Below are 20,086 nucleotides of genomic sequence, written 5' to 3'. Positions count from 1 at the left end.
CATTTTCGAACATTTGTGTCTGTTTTTTCAAAACAAAATACTGGACCCTTCAGCTCCCATTCCGTGGTGCTCTGTCCCTGCCCACCCTTAAGCAACCGCTGAGCTACTTTCGGTCTCTGTGGATTTCCCTGCTCTGGACATTTTGTATGAAAAAGATCGGGCAGCACGCGGCCTTTTGTGCCTGACTTCTCCCCCCGAGCATCCTGCCCCCAGCTTCATCTGTACGGCAGCCTGTGTCCCTGCTTCCTGCCTTTTGATAGCTCAACGATATTCCATCAGGTGGAGGGACCACACTTAGCACCTCCATTTGCCCACAAACACACAGTTGGGTTGTATCCCCCCCGAGTCTCTTTGACATCACTTGCTGGTGGGTTTCAGGGACCCAAAACCCTGGGTCCCAGGCAGGCCCACCACAAGGAAGCCACTTGTCTTTTCCTACGTTTCCGCATCGGATTACAAAATACAAGCGGGCTTAAATTCACCCCTCCACTCCTCTTCCCGAAAGGTTTAGGATTCTGGATTCTTTTATCATCATCTGGGCTTTGCTGTATCCTTCCCAGTTTGATGTCCTCTCCAAATAGAGCTGTCTCCGGGGTTGTGGCTGCGAACAGGACGACAGAGAGGACCCCAGCACAGAGCTTGGGGCTGAGACAATGTTTTCCCATGGAAGTCCCACAGGTGTCTAATCCCATGAGATGAATAGGTGTCAGGAGAGAGGGGGTTCTCCACCAGGAAGGCATGGACCACTCTAGCTCCTTTGTCCGTTTCTAGCCAGGGGCCAAGGCGTGGCGTGTTCCGGAGGCACTGGGGCCCATGGGTCTGAGGAGGTGGGGACACGGGAACCCAGCAGGCAGCCGGCACTGTCAGATTTTGGAGACTGTTCCCCAGTCTCCCTCTCCCAGGTTGTACTTTCCTCATCGTTCCCCTCCCCCGTTCTTGGGACACGTCTCCCATCATCCTTCAGGAGCCGTTGCCAGGGACCACGGTGCCTTGGCCATCATTTCCCACTCGAACTCCAGTAGGGCAAGTGTGCCTGCCTGTAACCGTGGCCTCTTGGGCCCCTACGATGCCTTCACCCACCCACTGTGCTTTGCTTCAACAGGAAGAAAATTTGCCCAAACAGCAGCGATGCTAACCTGGCCACGGCATTCTCCGGGAGGTCTTTGTTTTAGTTATGGCTTAAATCAGACATTTTTAAAAGGAAAAGATCAAAGATTCAGGACCTGGGGGTTGGCAGGGAAAGGTTGAGAGGGACAGACCAGGCTGAGCATGGAAAGAAAGGCCGGCGCGGCCGAGAAGGCAGGCAGGCCCCACACCTTCCCTTCGGAGACCTCAGATGTCTCCCCGCTGCTGCCCCGTCATTGCCAGATTTGGAAAGTACATCACGATAATGTGTACGTTGTTTACGTTTGTAGGGATACCCTCCTCTCCGCCTCCTGCTCCTCCTCCTCCTTTGCTTCTGCGTCTCTATTTCTTGGTGTCTTTCTCTGCCTTTACACCCTGACAATAACCATTGAAAGGAAATTGGGGACTTTTGACAGATGAGCAAACCGGGGGGAAAAAAAAGACACGCCCCCTCCCTCCGCCCCTGCCCAGTGACAGAGCTGTTCTAGCATTTTCCCTCTGCTCTACCAGCTCCGTGGGCAGGGGTGCAGGGCAGCAGCTAGTTACCAGCATCCTTATTGCTTACTCACAGGCACTGCCCCTCCCCATCCCAAAACAGCCCCAGGAAACAATGACAGGATTTTATTTTGTTTTCTTTGTCTGACCTGCTTATCTTGCCTGCTTTACTGTTAGCTTCTAAATGTGCGCATTAGAGGTGATTAGGAGACTTGGGGACATCCTCTGTCATTAGTTAATGCTTTAGAGAGGGTCTCAGCTGCAGACCGCGGCAGGCCCTTCGCCCCATGCATCACCGACAGCAGACAGGCCTTTCTTGCCGCCCTCGCCAGGGCCTGCCCCCGAAACGGGCTGCAGATCGGAGGGGTCGGAGACGAGTTTAATTTAAAGACGAGCCCCCCTCGCGCTGCCAAAGGAAATGGCATGTCAGCTGCGTCAAAAATAGATACTGTTGCGCAGATATATGGATGGGGCGGTGGGCGCCGCCCCTGCCATTTATTACCTGGATTGCCTTTAAACGTCAAAACAAATCCTTCTCCGGTCCTTCTCCAAAACTTAAATCATCGAGAGAGACAGGGTCAGCCCCGGCAGCTTGGAATGCTGGAAGAGAGGGGGATGGGTGGGCGCCCGGTGGAGGGGTGGGTCAGCGAAGGCCGCCCGAGCGGCCGGGGGTCTCTGCCTGCGCGTCCCAAGCACAGATTTCCCCCGCAGTCCTCTGCCAGACCGAGCATATCAGTGTTTGCCGCACGGGGACATGTGGACGCAGCGGCGGGTGTGGGGAAGAGCGCCCATTCGCCCTGTGTGGGGACATCTACAGCCTGTCAGTGGCGAGTTGGCCACGACAAATATAACAAAAACAACACCAGTCGACACTCATCGCTGCTTTTTCTGTGTGAGACATCGGATGCTTATCCCGTCCAACGCTACAGCAACCCTGCCAGGTGGGTGGTCCCCCCTCGACAGGTGAGAGGACCGAGGCTCAGAGACGTTGCAGCACCTGCAGTGAGGCAGCACAGCGCTACTCCGAGCTCAGGGTCTGAGGCTGCGCGGGTCCCTGAGCCAAAAGCTGAAACTGCAGCGCATCAGGGGGGAGAGGAGATGCTCGGGCTGTGTTGGCACGGATGCTTTACAGCCAAGGGATTAGCATTGACCTGACCTGTGGTAGGTCGTTGATACTGATGGAGAAAATCAGTACCCGCATGGTGGTTAGGCGCCTGGGAGCCAGGGCCGGCCCCTGGGCTTCGACTCCTTCTGTTTCCTAAGTGCTCACCCTCCGGCCCAGGATTCATTGCTCCTCAGTGTCCTCATCTGTAAGGTAAAGAGAATGACATCACCTTCCTCGTCGAGTGGCCCAGAGACTAGAAGGAGTGAACGCTTGTCAACCACTTCAATAGCTTCTGAAATTCGAGTATAAACTTTTAATAAATACTAGCTAGTATTTATTAAATACTAGTGCTAAGCACACAGGTATGAGGATTATTTAGCTTCTGGTCCTTTTCGCTACATGACTTTATGGCTTCTGTGTTAGAGAATTCTAAGCTGTTGGGACTTTCCTGAGAGTGTGGGGGTGACAGATAGATGACAGATGATAGACAGATGGAGAAAGATGCCTTGTAGCATTTACATAGTTCAAGGAATTGTTAATATTCTGGGTTGTTTACATATATAGGAAAATACGGGTGTTCTCAAGGTCTAATGGATAATATAATTACATATAAATATACTTTTAAGGACTTCCGCCAAGATGGAGGCATAGGTGGATAAGCCATGCCTTCTCACACAACCAAGTTTAAAGACAACTAAATATTAGCAACAGAAAACATAGCCAGAACACAGAAAATTGAACTTTTCGGAAGTCTGTTAACAACAAAATCTTCAGTCTGACCGGTAAGGGGCGAAACCAGCAGCTGGTGGAGCGGGGTTGCACAGGAAAACTCGGTCAGACGCACTCAGGCACTAGGAATCCAGGCACAGGGTTGGACCTAGTGAGCAACCGCGGGGGAAACAGCGAGAGAGCAGGGCTGCGGGTTGACTGTGGTCGCGCATTTGTGCGCAGATAGACAAGCCAGGGAGTGGGCAATTGGACCGGGACCCAGCCAGTCCCCAGAGCAAGCGGCAGGGAGGGCACCGCCCTTTCCCTGCTCTGACCCCACCTCCACATACAGTGTCATAACCCAGCGACTCTGAGTGGCCCGGCCCTGATGAACCACCTAAGGTACTGCTACTCACCCAGCGGCTCGAAACAGCAGAGGGGGCCACCATTTCCCCGCTCTGACCACGCCCCCACATACAGCGTCACAACCCAGCGACCTGGGAGTCCAAGGCTCCGCTCCTCACACTTAAAGGGCACGAACACACCAAAAATGGCTCAAGAAGATCTCAAAGCCCCAGAGCCTATAAATCTAAGCGATGAAGAAATAGCAAAACTCTCAGACGCACAGTTTAAAACACTGGTCATCAGGATCCTCACAGAACTGGTTGATTATAGCCACAAATTAGACAAATATATGAAGGCGAAACTAATTGAAATGAATGGAATTGCACAGGACACCAATAGCAATGAAAAGGAAACTGGGACTCAAATCAATGGAGTGGACCAGAAGAAAGCAAATAATGGCCAAACAGAAAAGAGTCAAGAAGCAAGAATTCAAAGAAATGAGGAGAGTCTTAGGAACCTCCAGGACATCTTGAAACGCTCCAACATCTGAATTATAGGGGTACCAGAAGGGGGAAAGGAACAGCCACCAGTGGAAAACTTATTTGAACAAATAATAAAGGAGAATTTCCCCAATCTGGCAAAGGAAATAGACTTTCAGGAAATCCAGGAAGCTCAGAGAATCCCAAAGAAGTTGGACCCAAGAAGGAACACACCAAGGCACATCATCATTACATTAGCCAAAATTAAAATGAAGGAGAGAATCCTAGAAGCAGCAAGAGCTAAGGGGACAGTCACCTACAAAGGAGTCCCTATCAGACTGTCAGCGGATTTCTCAAAAGAGACCTTCCAGGCAAGAAGGGGCTGGAAAGAGGTATTCCAAGTCATGAAATCCAAAGACCTACAACCAAGATTGCTCTATCCAGCAAAACTTTCATTTAGAATGGAAGGGCAGATAAAGTGCTTCTCAGATAAGATCAAATTTAAGGAGTTCATCATCACCAAGCCCTTATTATATGAAATGTTAAAGGGACTTATCGAAGAAAAAGAAGTTAAAGAAACATGAACAGTGAAAGGACAACAAACTCACAGTTATTAACAACCACACCTAAAACAAAAGCAAACTAAAAGGACAGCTAGATCAGGAGTGGAAACATAGAAATGAAGATCTCAAGGAGGGTTAGCAACAGGGGAGTGGGAGGAGGAGAAGAGGGAAGAAGGTACAGAAAATAAGTAGCATAGACAGTAAATAGAAAATAAATGGGGGGGGGCAAGAATAGTATGGGAAATATAGAATCTAAAGGACTTGAGACACATGGTCATAAACTAAAGGGGGGTAATGGTGGGGACAGGGGGTAGGGTGGAGGGGAATGAAGGGGGGGAATAGAACAACTGTAACAGCATAATCAATAAAAAAATTAAAAAAAATAAATATACTTTTAAGTTTTTATTTATCTTAGAAAGAGAGGAAGAGTGGGGGAGAGAGAGAGAATTTGTTGCTGTATGTATTTATGCATTCATTGGCTGATTCTTGCACGTGCCCTGACTGGGGATCGAACCCACAGCCTTGCTGTTTCTGGAGGATGCTCTAACCAACCCGAGCTACTCAGCCATCAACCCGTGGACGGATGCCATGGTACCTCCACCGGAGGGAATACTACTTGGCGAGAGAGAGGACTAGAGTGCGGATAACTGTGACGACAAGGATCTCCCGATACCTGCACGGAGCGGAAGGAGGCTTCAGCGTAGGATCCGTCCGCACACGAAGTCTAGAAGAGGCGGGGCACTAAGGGAGGAAAAGCCCGAGTGTGTCCGCCCGCGTCTGCAGCCAGAATGGGGAGTGGCTGCGAATGAGGTCAAGGGTCCTTCTGGGGACAGTGGAAATGTTGTCCCCCAACGACATTCACTTAAAACATGCATTTTATGAAATATAAGTTTGTAAAAGAAAAACTTCTAAAAACGGAACCACTGCCCATCACAGCGTGGTGATTGGTATTCGCATGTTCCTAACAACAGTATATATTTAAATACTGGCATTCTAATCTATGTTTTTAAATTATTGTGTTCTTTTAATCAAATATTATAACACAAATGCATGGGTGCTCTAAAAAAGTCCTGGACAGCCCTAGCTGGTGCGGCTCAGTGGATTGAGCATGGGCCTGCAAATCGAAGGATCGCCAGTTGGATTCCCAGTCAGGTCACATGCCTGGGTTGCAGGCCAGGTCCCCAGTAGGGGGCATGCAAGAGGAACCACACATTGATGTTTCTCTCCTTCCCTTTCTCCTTCCTTTCCCTTCTCTCAAAAAAAAATTCTGGACACTACATAAGTGTAAACTAAAAAAGAAATTTACCTTCTTTCTATGTCTTTTCTCCCCAACTATTTCACTCGTAGCTCAGTATATCTACTTTCAGACCTTTGTCTAGAAATGTATATGACATGCCTTGTCCATACAAATGACATATGCTACATATGCATGTGTATAATGTACATATGTGTGCACGCGGTCATACACACATAGGTGAGAGAGAAAAGGAGATTTCATTTCTGTCATTTTTCCGGCATGTGCTCGTGGCACACACATCGCTCTGTGGCTGGAGGTCAAGGTCAATCCTAGGAGCAAGCCTGGCTTGGATTCTTGCCCCGTGAACCCATCTCAAGCTCTTCTTCGGCACCAACCCTGTGGGAGTCCCGTCCAGCCCCCTAAACCCCAGCCTGTTCACTTCCTGTCCCAAAGTCCAGGGCAGCCAGGCCTGCAGAGTCTTCCCACAGGACGGGCTCCAGGTTAACCCCGAATGCACGGAGCCGGGGCCGTGGCAGGTGCCCCCCTGCGCCTCTCCAGCCTGTCCCAGGTTCTCGACCAGGAAGGGCTTCCCAGGCAGCCCCTCAGCCCGTGCCTCTCCACAGCTCTGCAGACACTTGGGGCTGCTCGAGTCTTTGTGGGGGTGTGGGGGTGCCCCGTGTGTGTAGGGTGCTGAGCAGCTTCCCTGGTCTCTACCCACTAGATGTCAGGAGCATCCACACATCGACCCCACCCTCCATGTTGACAACCCAAACCTGTCTCCGGGCATTTCTGGGGGGACTAAAATCCCCCCCCCCATGGAGACCCACTGCTCTGGAGAAGCCTCTTGTTTGGGAACTGGCGCATGACATGTGGCTGGGGAATCTGGTTTGCTGAGGGAAAAGTGCTGAGGAAACATGTGTGTTTCCACTCGGGACAGAGTCACTTCCTGGTGACAGATCCATTAGTGACCAGAATGTATGGTGTCTTATGAAGAAGACCCGTCTTCATGATGTGATAACAAAAGCATTAGTTGGTATTTTCGGTTTAAAAAATAGAACACTACGATTACGGTTGATTTAGACAGTGAGAGTGCCTGAAAATCCCATCCCCCCTGGAAAGCCACCATCAACATCTGCTCTGTAGACGGGCACACACACGCATACACACACATACACACGCATACTCTGATGCACACGGGTGATCACGTGCCTCCATAAGTTGTCTGCCTTCCTTACTCAGCGTGCGCCCAGATCGGGAATCAAACCTGCAATCTTTTGGTGTCGGGGACGGCATCTCGCTGACTGAGCCACACCGTCCAGGGCACTGTGGACATTCCTGGGCAGCTGTTCCCCCACGTATTCACAGCATCTTATGTGTTCGTTTTCGCCACACTGAAGCTGTGTAGCAGAACTGCCCTAACACTCAGTGGCTTGAGACGACATTCATTCATCCTCCAGCTCTCAGATCTGTGGGTCCGCTGCAACGCAGGACGAGTCCAGGTCTGGCTCCCGGGACCATCCAGAGCACGGGATCTGCTCCACGCGTCTTATTCTGGAGCTCGGATGAAGGGGCGACATTTACCTTGGGAAGGTCCTTTTGCTGCCTTCCCAAGATCGTCGGAGTGCACTTAGGGCATGCGCATTGCAAGCCTCTAGGCGCCTCACATCTACTCACATCCCATTGGTCAAAACGAGTCACGTGGACAAGCCCGCAAGCTGGCCCCGCCCACCTTGAGACCACAGTGATGATGCCGCGTGTAAAATGACTTTAGGTGACCTTTTATAATCATCCAGACTAATCTCGTAATCTCCCAGACTCATAAGAGAGGTGCTGTTCTGTTACCAGTGCATGGCCCCAGGTCTTGCCTGGTTTGGGGCTCAAAGCTGCCCTCCCTCCTTCAATGTTCTGTTTCTCCGCAGCTTCGCGGTCATTATTGCAATATTATTTCCTCTTAATAATAATAATGATAATGATAATCATAACATGCAACGTGCAGGGAGTTGGTGGAAGACAGGAGGTGACTCCGCACTCTGCTGCACGTGGTGCAGGTTCCAAGAACGCGGGTGTTGCCGTCACTTTGGTGTAGAAACCACCAGGCCCGCCATTCACCATCACTGTCCCCTGAAGCCTGTCACCCTGTCCTGTCCGCGTCCCCATCCGTGACATGGGGATACAGTGTCTGGCCTGCCTCTCTCCTGCGGTGAGTTAAGAAACTGAGTGTGATGATGAAGGCGAGAAAGAAAGTGCTAAGTACTCAACAGGCGCCTCCAATTAGTACGTGGATTCTTTTTCTTTCTCTTTTCCTCTGTGTGTACAGCTTCTCCAGCGAGCTTTCTTTTCGCTCCTAGGGTCTGACAAGTTCAACGCCAGCCGGATTGCCTCGGGGAGCTGGGCAGCTGGATAACAGGGCGTGTGCAGCCTGGACAGGGGCTGTCTGTAAAAGGCTCGGAGCGGCGGGAAACGGGGCTGGGGCCACTCGCACCAACTCGCCAGCGTGGGTTAACTCATTTCGTTGTCGCGGCCGGGCCAGGGGCTGAGAGCCCCGGTGTACCCACGAGGAAACTGAGGCACACACAGTTCAGAACGGAAAGAATGTGTTCGCGAGCTGCTCCCTGACATTGCTGCCCCTGTCCCTTGAGACGGTCTGTCCCTGAGGGGTCCAATCTGAGAACAGGACCGGGGTGAGGTCTGGGAGGAGGCCTTCCCTCCGATGCTCACCGCAGGGAGAGCCGCTGAAGCGAAGGCCCAGGAAGAAGTCAAAGGCTCCCGAAAGGCACCGCCAACCAGAAAACCCGAGCAACAGTGCATGTCCAGCAGTTACAGTGGGTGACTGGGGGGAAGACTGGGGGGCAGATGGTGGTGGGGAGAGGGGTCCGCAGGCAGTTCCGCTTCCGTGTGACCGTGGCCTCCGTGAGTCCAGCTCCAAACATCTGCTGAGAGCCCGGGACTGCTGTGGGTCAGCCGTTGGGAGGCAAAACTGGAAAGGGGACACAGAGAAGGCGGACGCGCCTGCGCCTGTCAGCGCGCGTAACCCAGACGACCCTCTGAGGACAATGGCCGGGCTCCCTTCCTCCCTTCTCTCACACACATCTTCCTTTTGGCCAACTATGACCTGGACCCAAACCCTAAGGGGACCCTTGGGGACATAGTTCCCACCGCACCCAACCCCTGTGCCTGCAGCCACAGCTCTGCAGCCGGACACAGAGAGACGCCCGCTCCCTCCACAGTTTCATAAGCTCCGACGGAGACAGGGGAAAGCGAAAGTTGGCAGCGGGCGGGCGCTGGCCTCTCCACACGTGATGGAGTGAGTTGTCTGCAGCGTTGCGTAACCTCCCGGCGCTACACCCACGCCCTTGCCGCGTGACTCGTCAGCACTGCCAACCGGAGCGGGTGGGGCAGGTTTCCCTGACCCACTGACTCGAGTCTCGCCCTGGACTTGCTTCGGCCAGTGACATGTCAGGAGACGTGCCGTGGGTAGACTCACAAATGCTTGGTTTCATGTGCCTTCCAGTCACTGTGTGAAGAACGTGTCCTGAGTGGTCTTGTCTGTGGAGGGCGGGCAGGAGAGAGGATAAATGGAGCCTGATTCCAGCTCACAGCTTCACACGGAGCCCTCCCCGCCGAGCCCAGGGTGCACTGGCAGAATCACAGTCCACACAGAGGTTCTGGAGCAAGAAGGATTTGCTGCGGAAGCCCTCGAGTGCTGGGAGGCCGTGTTAGGCGGGGCGTTCTTGGAGGGGCAGCTGACTACGATGCCCTGTGGCTCGCGTGGAGACTGACTTGGGGAAACCCGAGATCTCCTAAAATGTCGTGATTCCCACGGAAAGGACTTCAGAGAGGCCAAGTGACAGTTGGGAGCAGCAGACAGCAATATGTGAGAGCTCTGAAACTGTGTGTATGTTGTGGTCCCGATTGGGGGGGCTGCTTCTTCACCGACATTGTTCTTCTGAGGACGATTGGATGAGCTGCCGGGAAGTGACTGCTGCACGTTTAAAAACAGGCTGCTCTCTTCTCCTAGGAGTCCTTCCTCAGCAGAGCCTGTGTATAAATGTGCCCCGTCCTGGACAGTCCCACAGTCCCTTACCTTAAGATTTCCTCATGGCATTTATTACTCAGTTAAGTTATGTTTATCGTAGAAAATGGGGGATTAAAATAAAACAATGAAAGAAAATGAAATAATCTAATTCCACCATCTCGAGACAGCGTGTCTAAGCTTATTGGAATCCAGCCGTCTGAATAGATATTTTTCCTGACAAAATGGGGATCACATCATTTATACTGTATGACAGCAATCCAGCCCCCACTGAATGTACAGACCACATACATTCACTCTTAGAGATAGTTTTCTGAACTATGAAATGCAGTGGCATAATCTAATCAACCAGTTTTCTGTTGCTGGACGCCTGAGTTATTTCCAATTTCCTTCCATCATAAACAACTCGGCAACGAACATCTTGCAACTAACATATTGGGGTAGGGTTCCGAATATTTCTTTACATGAATTCCTAGCAGCAAGATTACTGGAGTTCAAGGCTTTTCAAAAGCATGTTTTAAATTTTCCCTCCAGAAAGGTTGATCAGCTGGCACTCCTATTTTTGGTTTTTAAGAATGACCCCTTGGATTTTTACAAAATGAAAGAATCTCAGAGTTCGTCAATTTTTTCACTTAGTGGTAAAGTTCATCAAAACCTTAAATCAATGGTTCATTCATTTGCTAGGTCTTCATTGGATGTAATTGCGTGTCACGCACAGGGTCGGGGAGGGGACCCAACAGCGAACAGAGAGAATAGAAATCTCTGCCCTGGGTATTTAAGGTCCAAAGAGAAGCCGGCACTCTGGTAGTAGCCACAGACCGAGCTCAGCACAGCCCAGCGCAGATCTGCTCACCGAGCCCCTGGAGACGGCGCTGTGCTCTCCAAGGAGCTCCACCTTCCATGCTGTTTGCAAAACTCCACGTTTTTCAACCTGGAAACCCTAGAAGAGAGTGAGTCCAGGAGGTAGGTGAACACTCTTCCAGGGAAAAAGAGACACCACTCCAACTTCCCGCCTCCGAAGTGAAAGGGAAAACCCTCCGCGCAGGAGGTCAAGTACCTTTGGAGCTGCCTGCCCTGCGCGGGCGCCCAGGAGACCGCTCCTGGTGCGGTGACTTCGTGAGTCACCGTGGAGCACTGCGCAGGGAGTTCGGACTGATGTCACCTGGGCCGGGGATGTATTTACAGTTTCGTGTCCGCCGCTGCCTTTCACTTCTCCTCTTCAGGTTAATACATCAAGGGGCCATCACGGCGAAGCCGGCGAGTGCGAGCTGAGTGGTTTATGGTGGCGCCTGAGCTGGGAGGTGTGTGTGCAGGCCTGCCTGGCAGGTCCCTAGGTGCGAGTTTCTGCGATGCTGGGCCCTGGAGCCCCAAACCAGGAGGCCGCGGAGCCTGCTTTTGTCTCTTTTAGGACGTCCCCTCCCCTTTGCTTCCAGCCCCTGTCCTCGATGTCAACAAAGCCACCTCCCACCCCACATCTCTTCCTTCTTGAGTCGTAGCCAGAGAAGGAGGCACACGTCTTCCTCGACCTCCCTGGACCAAATTCCAAATCTCTTCAGCTCACACCTCCACCACGCTGACCTTTTGACTTGTGATTTGGGGGAAAAGGAAGGTAAAGGAGACATGAATCCAGCAACTGAATTTGACCTCTTCAGCGGTTTGGGTAACGGTGGGGAGGGGCTCTCGGGGTTGGTGGTGAGAGGAGGGCGGAAGGGGAAGTCCTCTGGGGAGATGCCTGCCTCCCATCCCCAGTGGGGCAAAGTCCCCCTTCTCAGCGCTGACCTCTGTCTCTGCTGTCCGAGCATCTTTCACGCTGCAGAGCAACGTGCCATGAGGTGCTTGAAGATGGGCACCGTGGGTGTAGCGGTCCTGGCTCATTCATTCATTCATTCATTGGTTCATTCTTACATTTGATGAAAGGCTGCCCCCACCACCACCGTGCATCAAACAGCAGGTTGCAGGGCTGAACATGGATTCAGTTATTCATTCAGTAAAACTCCACTGAGCGCCTACTGTGCGCCACGCTCTGGGTTTGGCTCCAGGGGTGAAATGCGAAGGATGGGCCCTACGTTCATGATGGTCAGCTGAGTCAGGAGGAAAAGCGAACAGGGAACTCCCGTTTTGCTGTGAGTACACTCTGTGGGGAGTCAACTGCATTCTGCAGGGACACAGGAAAGGGGTCCTGGTTGAGATGTTGAGGCACCCTGGAAGACTGCCTGGAAGAGAAGGGCTTCTTGTAGACTTGTTTGGGGGAAGGACTGCAAATCACTTGTCGAGCGCAATGGCCAATACCAAGAATGCCTTGGCCTCCAAATAGACCACATGGTATTCCTAATAATAATTGCCTTCGCTTCCATTTGATGAAACCAAGGGTTGGCGAGGATGTGGGGACCCCCAGCCACCGCTGGTGGCAGGCAGGGTAAATGGGACGATGTACTGGGGTGCACATTGGTGACTGCCGAACAATTCCAGGACGCACAAACATTGCTACCCAGCGATCTCTGTGGTCTCCAGAGAAACTCCCACCCACACGCACAGAGGGCCATGCACAGGAACGCTCACTGCGGCATTGGTCGTGGCATTAAAATCCCAAACACTCCCAACGTGGCCATCAGCTGGGAAGGAGTGAGTTAACTGAGGTGCGTTCATTCAGCCGAATGGGCTGGAGCGGTTACCATGACCAACCAGACCTGCAACACAGAGCAGGCTCAGGAGCAGGATGCTGGACGGAGTTTGCACAAGGACAGGGACGGGACGCTGCTATTCATGTGACGTTTTGCGGTTTGTGAAACAAGACCAGGTGTGACGTGAGACCGTGTAACGTTTAAGGGCTACAGCCACCGTCCCTGGCGAAAGTCTAAGGGTGCGAATGATAACCCTGCAAGTCAGGAGGGCGGCCCCCCTTGGAGAACGTGGAGGAGAAATGCAATCAGGAGAATTACTTAGGAGAAATGCTGTCTGGAAGATTTCACTTCTTACGCCGGGTGCTGAATACACGAGTGCTTAGTAGCATATTCTCTACTCTTTTCGTGTGCCTGCTGCATTACGTCCATTACTCCTTTGCTCCTCGTGAAACCCCTGCGGCGAGAATGTGTTCTTTCCCCTCCAGGCCCTTCCAACACTCTCTGTGATTTTGGACATGGGGAAAGAGGTCCCCAAGGTTTGGGAGAAAGAACAGCATGGCTAATATTATCTCGGCAGCATGATGAGGTACTTAGGATTAATGGCCCCATTTCACAGAGGCGGCAACTGAGGCTCAGAGAGGGAGCAGCTTGCAGAAGTCACCCAGTTGTGCAGTCCTGGGGCAGCAGGGCTTGCACTCCTGACCCAGAGCTCCTATGCCAGGGAAGCATAGAGCGGAGGGGTTGCGGGTCGCCTCTGGAGCCACACGCCTGGACTGAGCTCCAAGCTCTACCTCTTCCCAGCTCTGTGGCATTAGGCAAGCTCACTTTCCCCTGCCTCAGTTTCTTCGCCTGTAAAGTGGGGCTAATTACAGGAAATTCTTCATAACGTTGTCATAAGGATTGAAAGACTTGCAAAAGCTCAGAATGGTGCCTGACACATTTTAAATGCTACAAATGTGCACATTGATACTGTTGCTAATTATGCCTGAACCCTGCACTTCTCAGACCCAGGTAACCTTCAAGCCTCGCTATGACCAGTGTTGCTGGGGCCTGGTGGGTGGCCCAGGGCTAGTTGCCCCGTTTAGGGGGCCAGGAGCCTTTCAAAGGGGCACCTGACATGGCCAGCGGATGAAAGCAGATCGGGGATGGCGTGGTGGGCTGGGCACTCCCCGCCCTTCTGCATTTCAGCGTCTCCCCCTCACCATCACTCACTGGCTCTATAAACAGATTTCCCACTAATCGGTTTGCCTCCGCTTTGAAGTCGCCCCATCCATTCTCTCCCTGCTCTTAGCCTGCTCCCCTTCCTCTCCAAGGGAGGACCTTGTGCTGGCAACAGTTTCCACCCGGACAGGGCCAGAGACACAACAATACGTGCCCCAGCCACTCAGTTCAGTCTGATCCAGCGCATCTTTTCAAAGGAGCACCTACCGGGCGCCTTTGAAGAACTTGGCTGGGGGTGGGGGGTGAACACCACAAGGGAGAGAAGGAAAAAAGCCTGACCAACTGCAGGGGAAGCCGGGTGTAGTGAGAGCGGGAAGCTTCGTCTTTGCTCTGAGCCTCGGTTTCCTCATCTGTGCAATGGCGCAGTAATGCTGACCTCACAGGTATATGGGAGGGGTGCAGGGGCTCAGCGCCTGGATGTTGCCCATTTCTGTTGTCACGGCTGTGATGGAGAAGGAAGACACTTGGGCCACATGCAGCTTGGAGATGTGGTGAACAGAGCAGCCCGGGACAGCGGCGAGGAGCCCAGGAGAAAGTCAGATCTGGAGAGAAGACAATCGATTCCAGTCAGAACACACTGAGTTTGGGGCGGCTGAGTGTGCACCATGTGGAGAAATCCAGGAGGCATCTGGCAGCGCGGCTCACGGCACAGGATGGCCATGACTCCTGGAGTCTAGACTCCCAGCGTCCCCAGGGGACGCACAAGCCGGTTTGAATCCCCAGCAGTTCGCAGGGGGAGGAGCTTCTCGCCAGCCTCCCACCGTTGCACGCATGCACACACACACACACACACACACACACACACACACACACACACACACATCTCGGAAGCACCCGGTTCAGAAAATGACCAACTATGGTCTCTTTGCCAGAAAAGGAAGTCTGGCCTCATCCCCACGCTGGAAAAGGCACAGAGGGAGTGTTTCCGGGAGATTTCATCTCGAAGGTTACATAGCGCCCTTGAGAGAGCTACCCCGCCCGTGACCCAGGGCCAGCGCACGAAAGGCGTCTCCCCAGTATTCGGTGGGTGCCGCCAACTGTGTGTTCTTGGGTGGGCTGGCCCCTTGGCCCTTGAGTCTCCTCAACCCATGACAAGGGTGCAGCTGGAAGAGGGACAGAGTGGGACAGGCACTCAGAACAAGTCCCCCTGACCCAAAACTATGGGTCCATCACACATCTGGGTGTGTGTGTGTGTGTGTGTGTGTGTGGGTGTGTAGCCTCCATCAGCTAGAAGCCATCACAAAGCTCATACACAGAGTTTGGAGAAACACATCTCAGTAACCTTCTACACTCTGGTTACATGTGAAAAGTAATGACCGTGCAGGGACCAGAGGGCAGGAAGACTTAAATATTTGACCGGTCACCATGGAGAACGGCTGCGCTTGTGCTCTTCCGCCATGACGTCTCCATCGCACCCTCCAGAATATTTTCTTAGTTCTTCTTCACTTTCTACGGTGACTTTATTAACTTCATAAAACTCTCGAGGGATTGTGAGAAAAGAAGAACTTCTTTCACCAAACAAAGCCAGAGCAGGCCCTGTAGCAAAACGCTGTCCATTTAGAACTCTCAGAAATAGGAACTAAAAGCCCACCCTCTCCCCGCCCCCTCCCGTCCCCCAGAGGCGTCCGCAACCCCCTGGGATCATTATTTTCTCGTCCCATCTTCACGTGCGACATGGAGGGACCCTAACGGAATATGTGCAATAAATACAAAAGGTTTTGCGTTGTTTTTTTAAAAAAATTCCTGCTTGTTCCGCAGTTGTGAGGGGGAGACGCCATGGCCCATGAACATGTGTACTTGGAAAATTCACAAATGAAGATTGGTACTTTGATGCATGGCTTAAGAATTTATTGAGTGTCTGCCTGCTCTATGCAAGGCAGCGTGCGTATTTATTTGTACGTGAGCGAGCGAGGCCTGGTGAGGCCTGCTCTCCGGCCAGGGTAGGGGGACGTCCGTTTTTTATTTCAATTGCTTCCTTACCCGGGGTCTGCTGGTAGCCGCCACAGGCCAGCGCACCCAAGGCCCCTGCCTTTGTGGGGCTCCTTGCTCTTTTTTATTCCCCCCTCTTTGGAGATTTTATTTATTATCTGTCGGGCAGTGTATTGTTTGGAGATTCTGGTTTTTATTTCTCCGCTGGCTCTGACAGACACTCAGGGAAAGGGGTGTGGGAGGCGGGGAGGGGGGAGAGAGCATTTGGTTTTGTTTTATGATAGGCCTCGGAGACTCTGTTCACTTCTCGGAGGCCTTCGGGCCGGCGGGGCCGTGGGAGTGGAAAGGCACCAGCGATGGTCAGGAGAGTCACTGGTGGCGGGAGTCCTGGGGACACAGGGGTGATGGCGATGTCAGGGCTGGGTTCAAGGCCAGGGGCAGTTCTAACGGAGCCGATGATATGCAGCGGGAGGATGGACTGAGGGTGAAGTGATCTGCTTGGCCTGCCGGCTCTGTCTCTGAGATATGGGTGCCCCCTCGGACCTCCTCCCTGCATCCCCTGGGGCCGGTTCCTTGGTCCACCTGGGCCTCGGTTTCCTCTTCTGCGAAATGGACGTGATAATCACAGCGGGTTGTGGAAAGCCCGTAGCTCTGTGCCGGGCACTTAGGACTGGGGCCGGTGCTTTCTGTGCCTTCACGCTGCTGCAGGGGAAGCAACTGGATCTCTTTTTTATGGATTAACTAAGTTTTATTAAACTATGTTACGCCTCCTGGACAAAGATCCAACGTCCTTGCTGTCATGAAAGCCAGCATGTCCCAAATCAAAATCACTTCTCTCTTTCCTTGCTCTACTCAAGCGAGGGTTCTTGAAATTCTCCCCCGAGTCCCCGGAAATGTGTCGTTCATCCAGCAGCCTCCAGCCTCAGTCACGCGGGGGCATTTGCAGGGGAGATTTTTAAAAGCGCCCACAACTGGGGCCCAACCTGCAGGCTTTGGTCGAGCTGAGTGGGTGTGGAGATGAAACAGTTCCAGCTGGGGAAAGCTCCCCTGGATGATTCAAGTGCACGGTCAGGGGCGAGGAGTGATGAGGTGCACAGCCGCCCAGGTGCAGAACACGCTCCCTCCCCTCCGCTCCTCCCCGTTCTCGGGGACCCTGTTAACCCCTCCGCCCAGACTCTGCACACTCCGCCCCCATTCTCTCCATCCTTGGCCGTGGTCTGCCTGCGCCTCCCTCCTCACCAGACGGCTACATGGATTTTCAATCGGCTTCTGGACATTTATTTAGCGTAACCCTGGTCAATTGTCACCCACCTTCCTAGCCCCGCAAGGCCTCTTCCCACAGCTGGCGTCTGATTACAGCACTTAACCCCTGCAACGGTTTCTTATTACCCATTCGATCAAGTCCAAGTTCCCAGCCTTCACTTAGAACCCCTTTCTACCTGGGCTGGGCCTGCCTTTCCGACCTCATCTTCATGCTCCGCTCCTGCCTGAACCTTCCCTGTTTGAGGGGCCTTCTCCCGAATGTTCTCTCTGCCCTGGCCTACCTGGGGCACTCCCGCACCCCCCCACCCGAGCTCCAGCCCGATCCTCAGCCCAGGCTTCACGGGGACTGTGTAGCCTAATGCGGTACACGCTGTCCAAGTCGGTACAGTATGGTTTTCATTTACATAGCCATCTCCTCCATTTGCCTGGGGAATTCCTCAAGTTCAAGGACAGGGTCTTATTCATCCACATGCTTATTCATCACCCCGAGGAGCATTTGTTGAGCAGAACAAGCTGTATCGCCACCAGCTTTGGCTCTGTGGTGCGTTTGACTCCCCAGAGGCTGCCCCTGCCGCACCATCTCCCCCAGCGGGGACCTTGCTGCGTGCCATCCGCTGTCTCGTTTTTCTTCTCTTGAGTCCGGGCAGGTCCGTGACTGCTCCTTCCGTGAGAGAAGGCAGAAGAGCTGCTGTGTGACTTCCAAGGCTGGGACGGAGGAATCCAGGCTGCCTCGGCTTTGCTCTCTCGAATACTTCTGTTCCAATCCCTGAGGCTGCCGTATCCTGAGGAAGTCAGGCTACGGGAGGAGGCCAAGGTTAGGTGCTCAGCATGCAGTCCCAGCTGAGCCGAGCCTCCAAGGGGTCCCCGTCCGGGCACCAGACGTATACGAGTGACGGGGCTTCCAGCAGATTCCAGCTCCAGCCATAGGTCACCTGTGGCCATTGGAGTCTCCCCAGCTCAGATGTCAGGCATCGTGAAAGAATGACTAACCACCTTTTCTAGGCTGAGCCTAAATTCCGGACTCTTGGGATCTATGAGCTTAATATAAACGTTGTTACTTAACGCCGTGAAGTCTCAGAATAATGTTATGCAGCAATAGTATCCAAAGGACTCTATTTTTTCCTTTTCATAAGATATACAACTGTGCACTGGCCATCCTGCTCCTCAACCATCCTGGCTGGTTCCTACCTCAGGGCCTCCGTCACTGCTGTTCCCTCTGCCTGGAACAGTCTGCCCACGGCTGCCTTCTTATCAGTATTAAATGAATCCAAATACATACTATATACCACATGTGTTATATCATTGAAACATATACATGACATGCAAATTATAATATATTATAGACATATACAATTAAATGTCTCATATAACAATGGCCAACAAGCTCCTGAAAAGATGCTCGATATCACTGATTATCTAGGAAATGCAACAGAGATGCTGAAATGGCTGAAAGGAAAAAGGTTGACCATCGCAAGTGACAAAGATGTGAAATGACTGGAATGCGCATTGGTCCCCGGTGGACTTGCACCGTGGTCCAGCCACTTCGGGACAGAGTTTGGCAGTTCCTTGTCAAGGCAGACCTCGAGGTCCCGTGAGGGTCAGCAGTGACGTGCCTGCACAGGGGGACACAGGCATCAATGTCTGGAGCTGTTGCATTCTCGGCAGGCGGGACCTGGGAACCGCCTCCTGCGTCCATCCACCACTGTGCGGACAGACACACTGCGGCACCTCGCACCCTGGGGAACTAGTCAGCAATGGAAGGGAACAGGGAGGAGACACCCAAGGACACGCGGCCACCTTGAGCATGTCAAGCTGAGGGAAAGAAAGCCAGGCCCCAAAGACTACACAGTCCTTAATTCCATTGCTGTGACACCCCAGAAAAAGCAGAACTGGAGGGCAGACAGGACGTCGGCAGTTGCCAGGGGTCAGGGCAAGAGACACGCACTGTGAAGGGACCCGAAGGAAGTTTGGGGGCGAGGGAAATGCCTCCCGTACCTCGACTGGGACGGGAGCCACACGACCATGTTACCTGTTTGTCAAATCTCACTGGACTGTGTGGCTCTCAAGGGTTAACTTTAATGGAGGTAAATTTAACTCAAGAAACCTGCCTTTAGAAAACGTAGTTTTTAAAAAAGACTTTTTATTTATTTTAGAAGGGAAGGAGAGAGGGAGAGAAACATCAATGTATGGTTGCCTCTCATGTGTCCCCTGCTGGGAACTGGCCTGCAACCCAGGCATGTGCCCTGACTGGGCATCAAACCGCGATCCTCTGGTTCGCAGGCCCGAGCTCAATCCACAGAAAATGTGCTTCTTCAGAGAGGCCTTCCTACCCCCACTTCATCCAGAGGACGCCTCCTCCCACTGTCACTCTCTCTCACAGGAGCTTCTTCTGCTTCCTAAATCAAACTCCCGATTTCTAAAAGCACGTACGATGCTACGCGCAACTGCGTGTAAAACATATTCATAAAGTTACTAAACATTAAATGAAATAACACACAAAATACAAAACCGTATAGATAACTTTGGACACCACGAAGTGCTGTGTGGAAAAGAACGTCATATCACGTGGGACAGATTGGTGGCATGGGAGGGGGTGTGTGAGTGTGTAGATGTCACTTTCTGCACGTAAACTTCAAAGTTGTGTATATAGTCACAGATGCGTTATGTATCATTTTAGAAACCAGCATGTACTATGCAGAAAACTACAAACAAGCCCGCGCACACCTTGCATGTATAAAATTGTCTGGCTCCTCCCCTCCAACAGCTACCCCGCCAACACTGGAACTCTGCCCGTCAAGTTCACGCTTTCCTCCCTGGCTCTAGCACCTGAGTGCACATAACGGTCAAAAATAAAGATTTCTTGAGTTCATCAACAGGAAAACGAAGGCGCTCGGGGGAAACATATGGCGTGAGTCAAGTTGGATGAAAACCCGTGATCGAATCGCGCACCCGGTTACCTCTG

Source organism: Artibeus jamaicensis, unplaced genomic scaffold, assembly GCF_021234435.1.
Source record: "Artibeus jamaicensis isolate MK-2021 breed Jamaican fruit bat unplaced genomic scaffold, CSHL_Jam_final contig_525, whole genome shotgun sequence".
Taxonomy (NCBI): domain Eukaryota; kingdom Metazoa; phylum Chordata; class Mammalia; order Chiroptera; family Phyllostomidae; genus Artibeus; species Artibeus jamaicensis.
The sequence above is the reverse complement of the archived record's forward strand: the minus strand, read 5'-3'. Positions refer to the sequence as shown.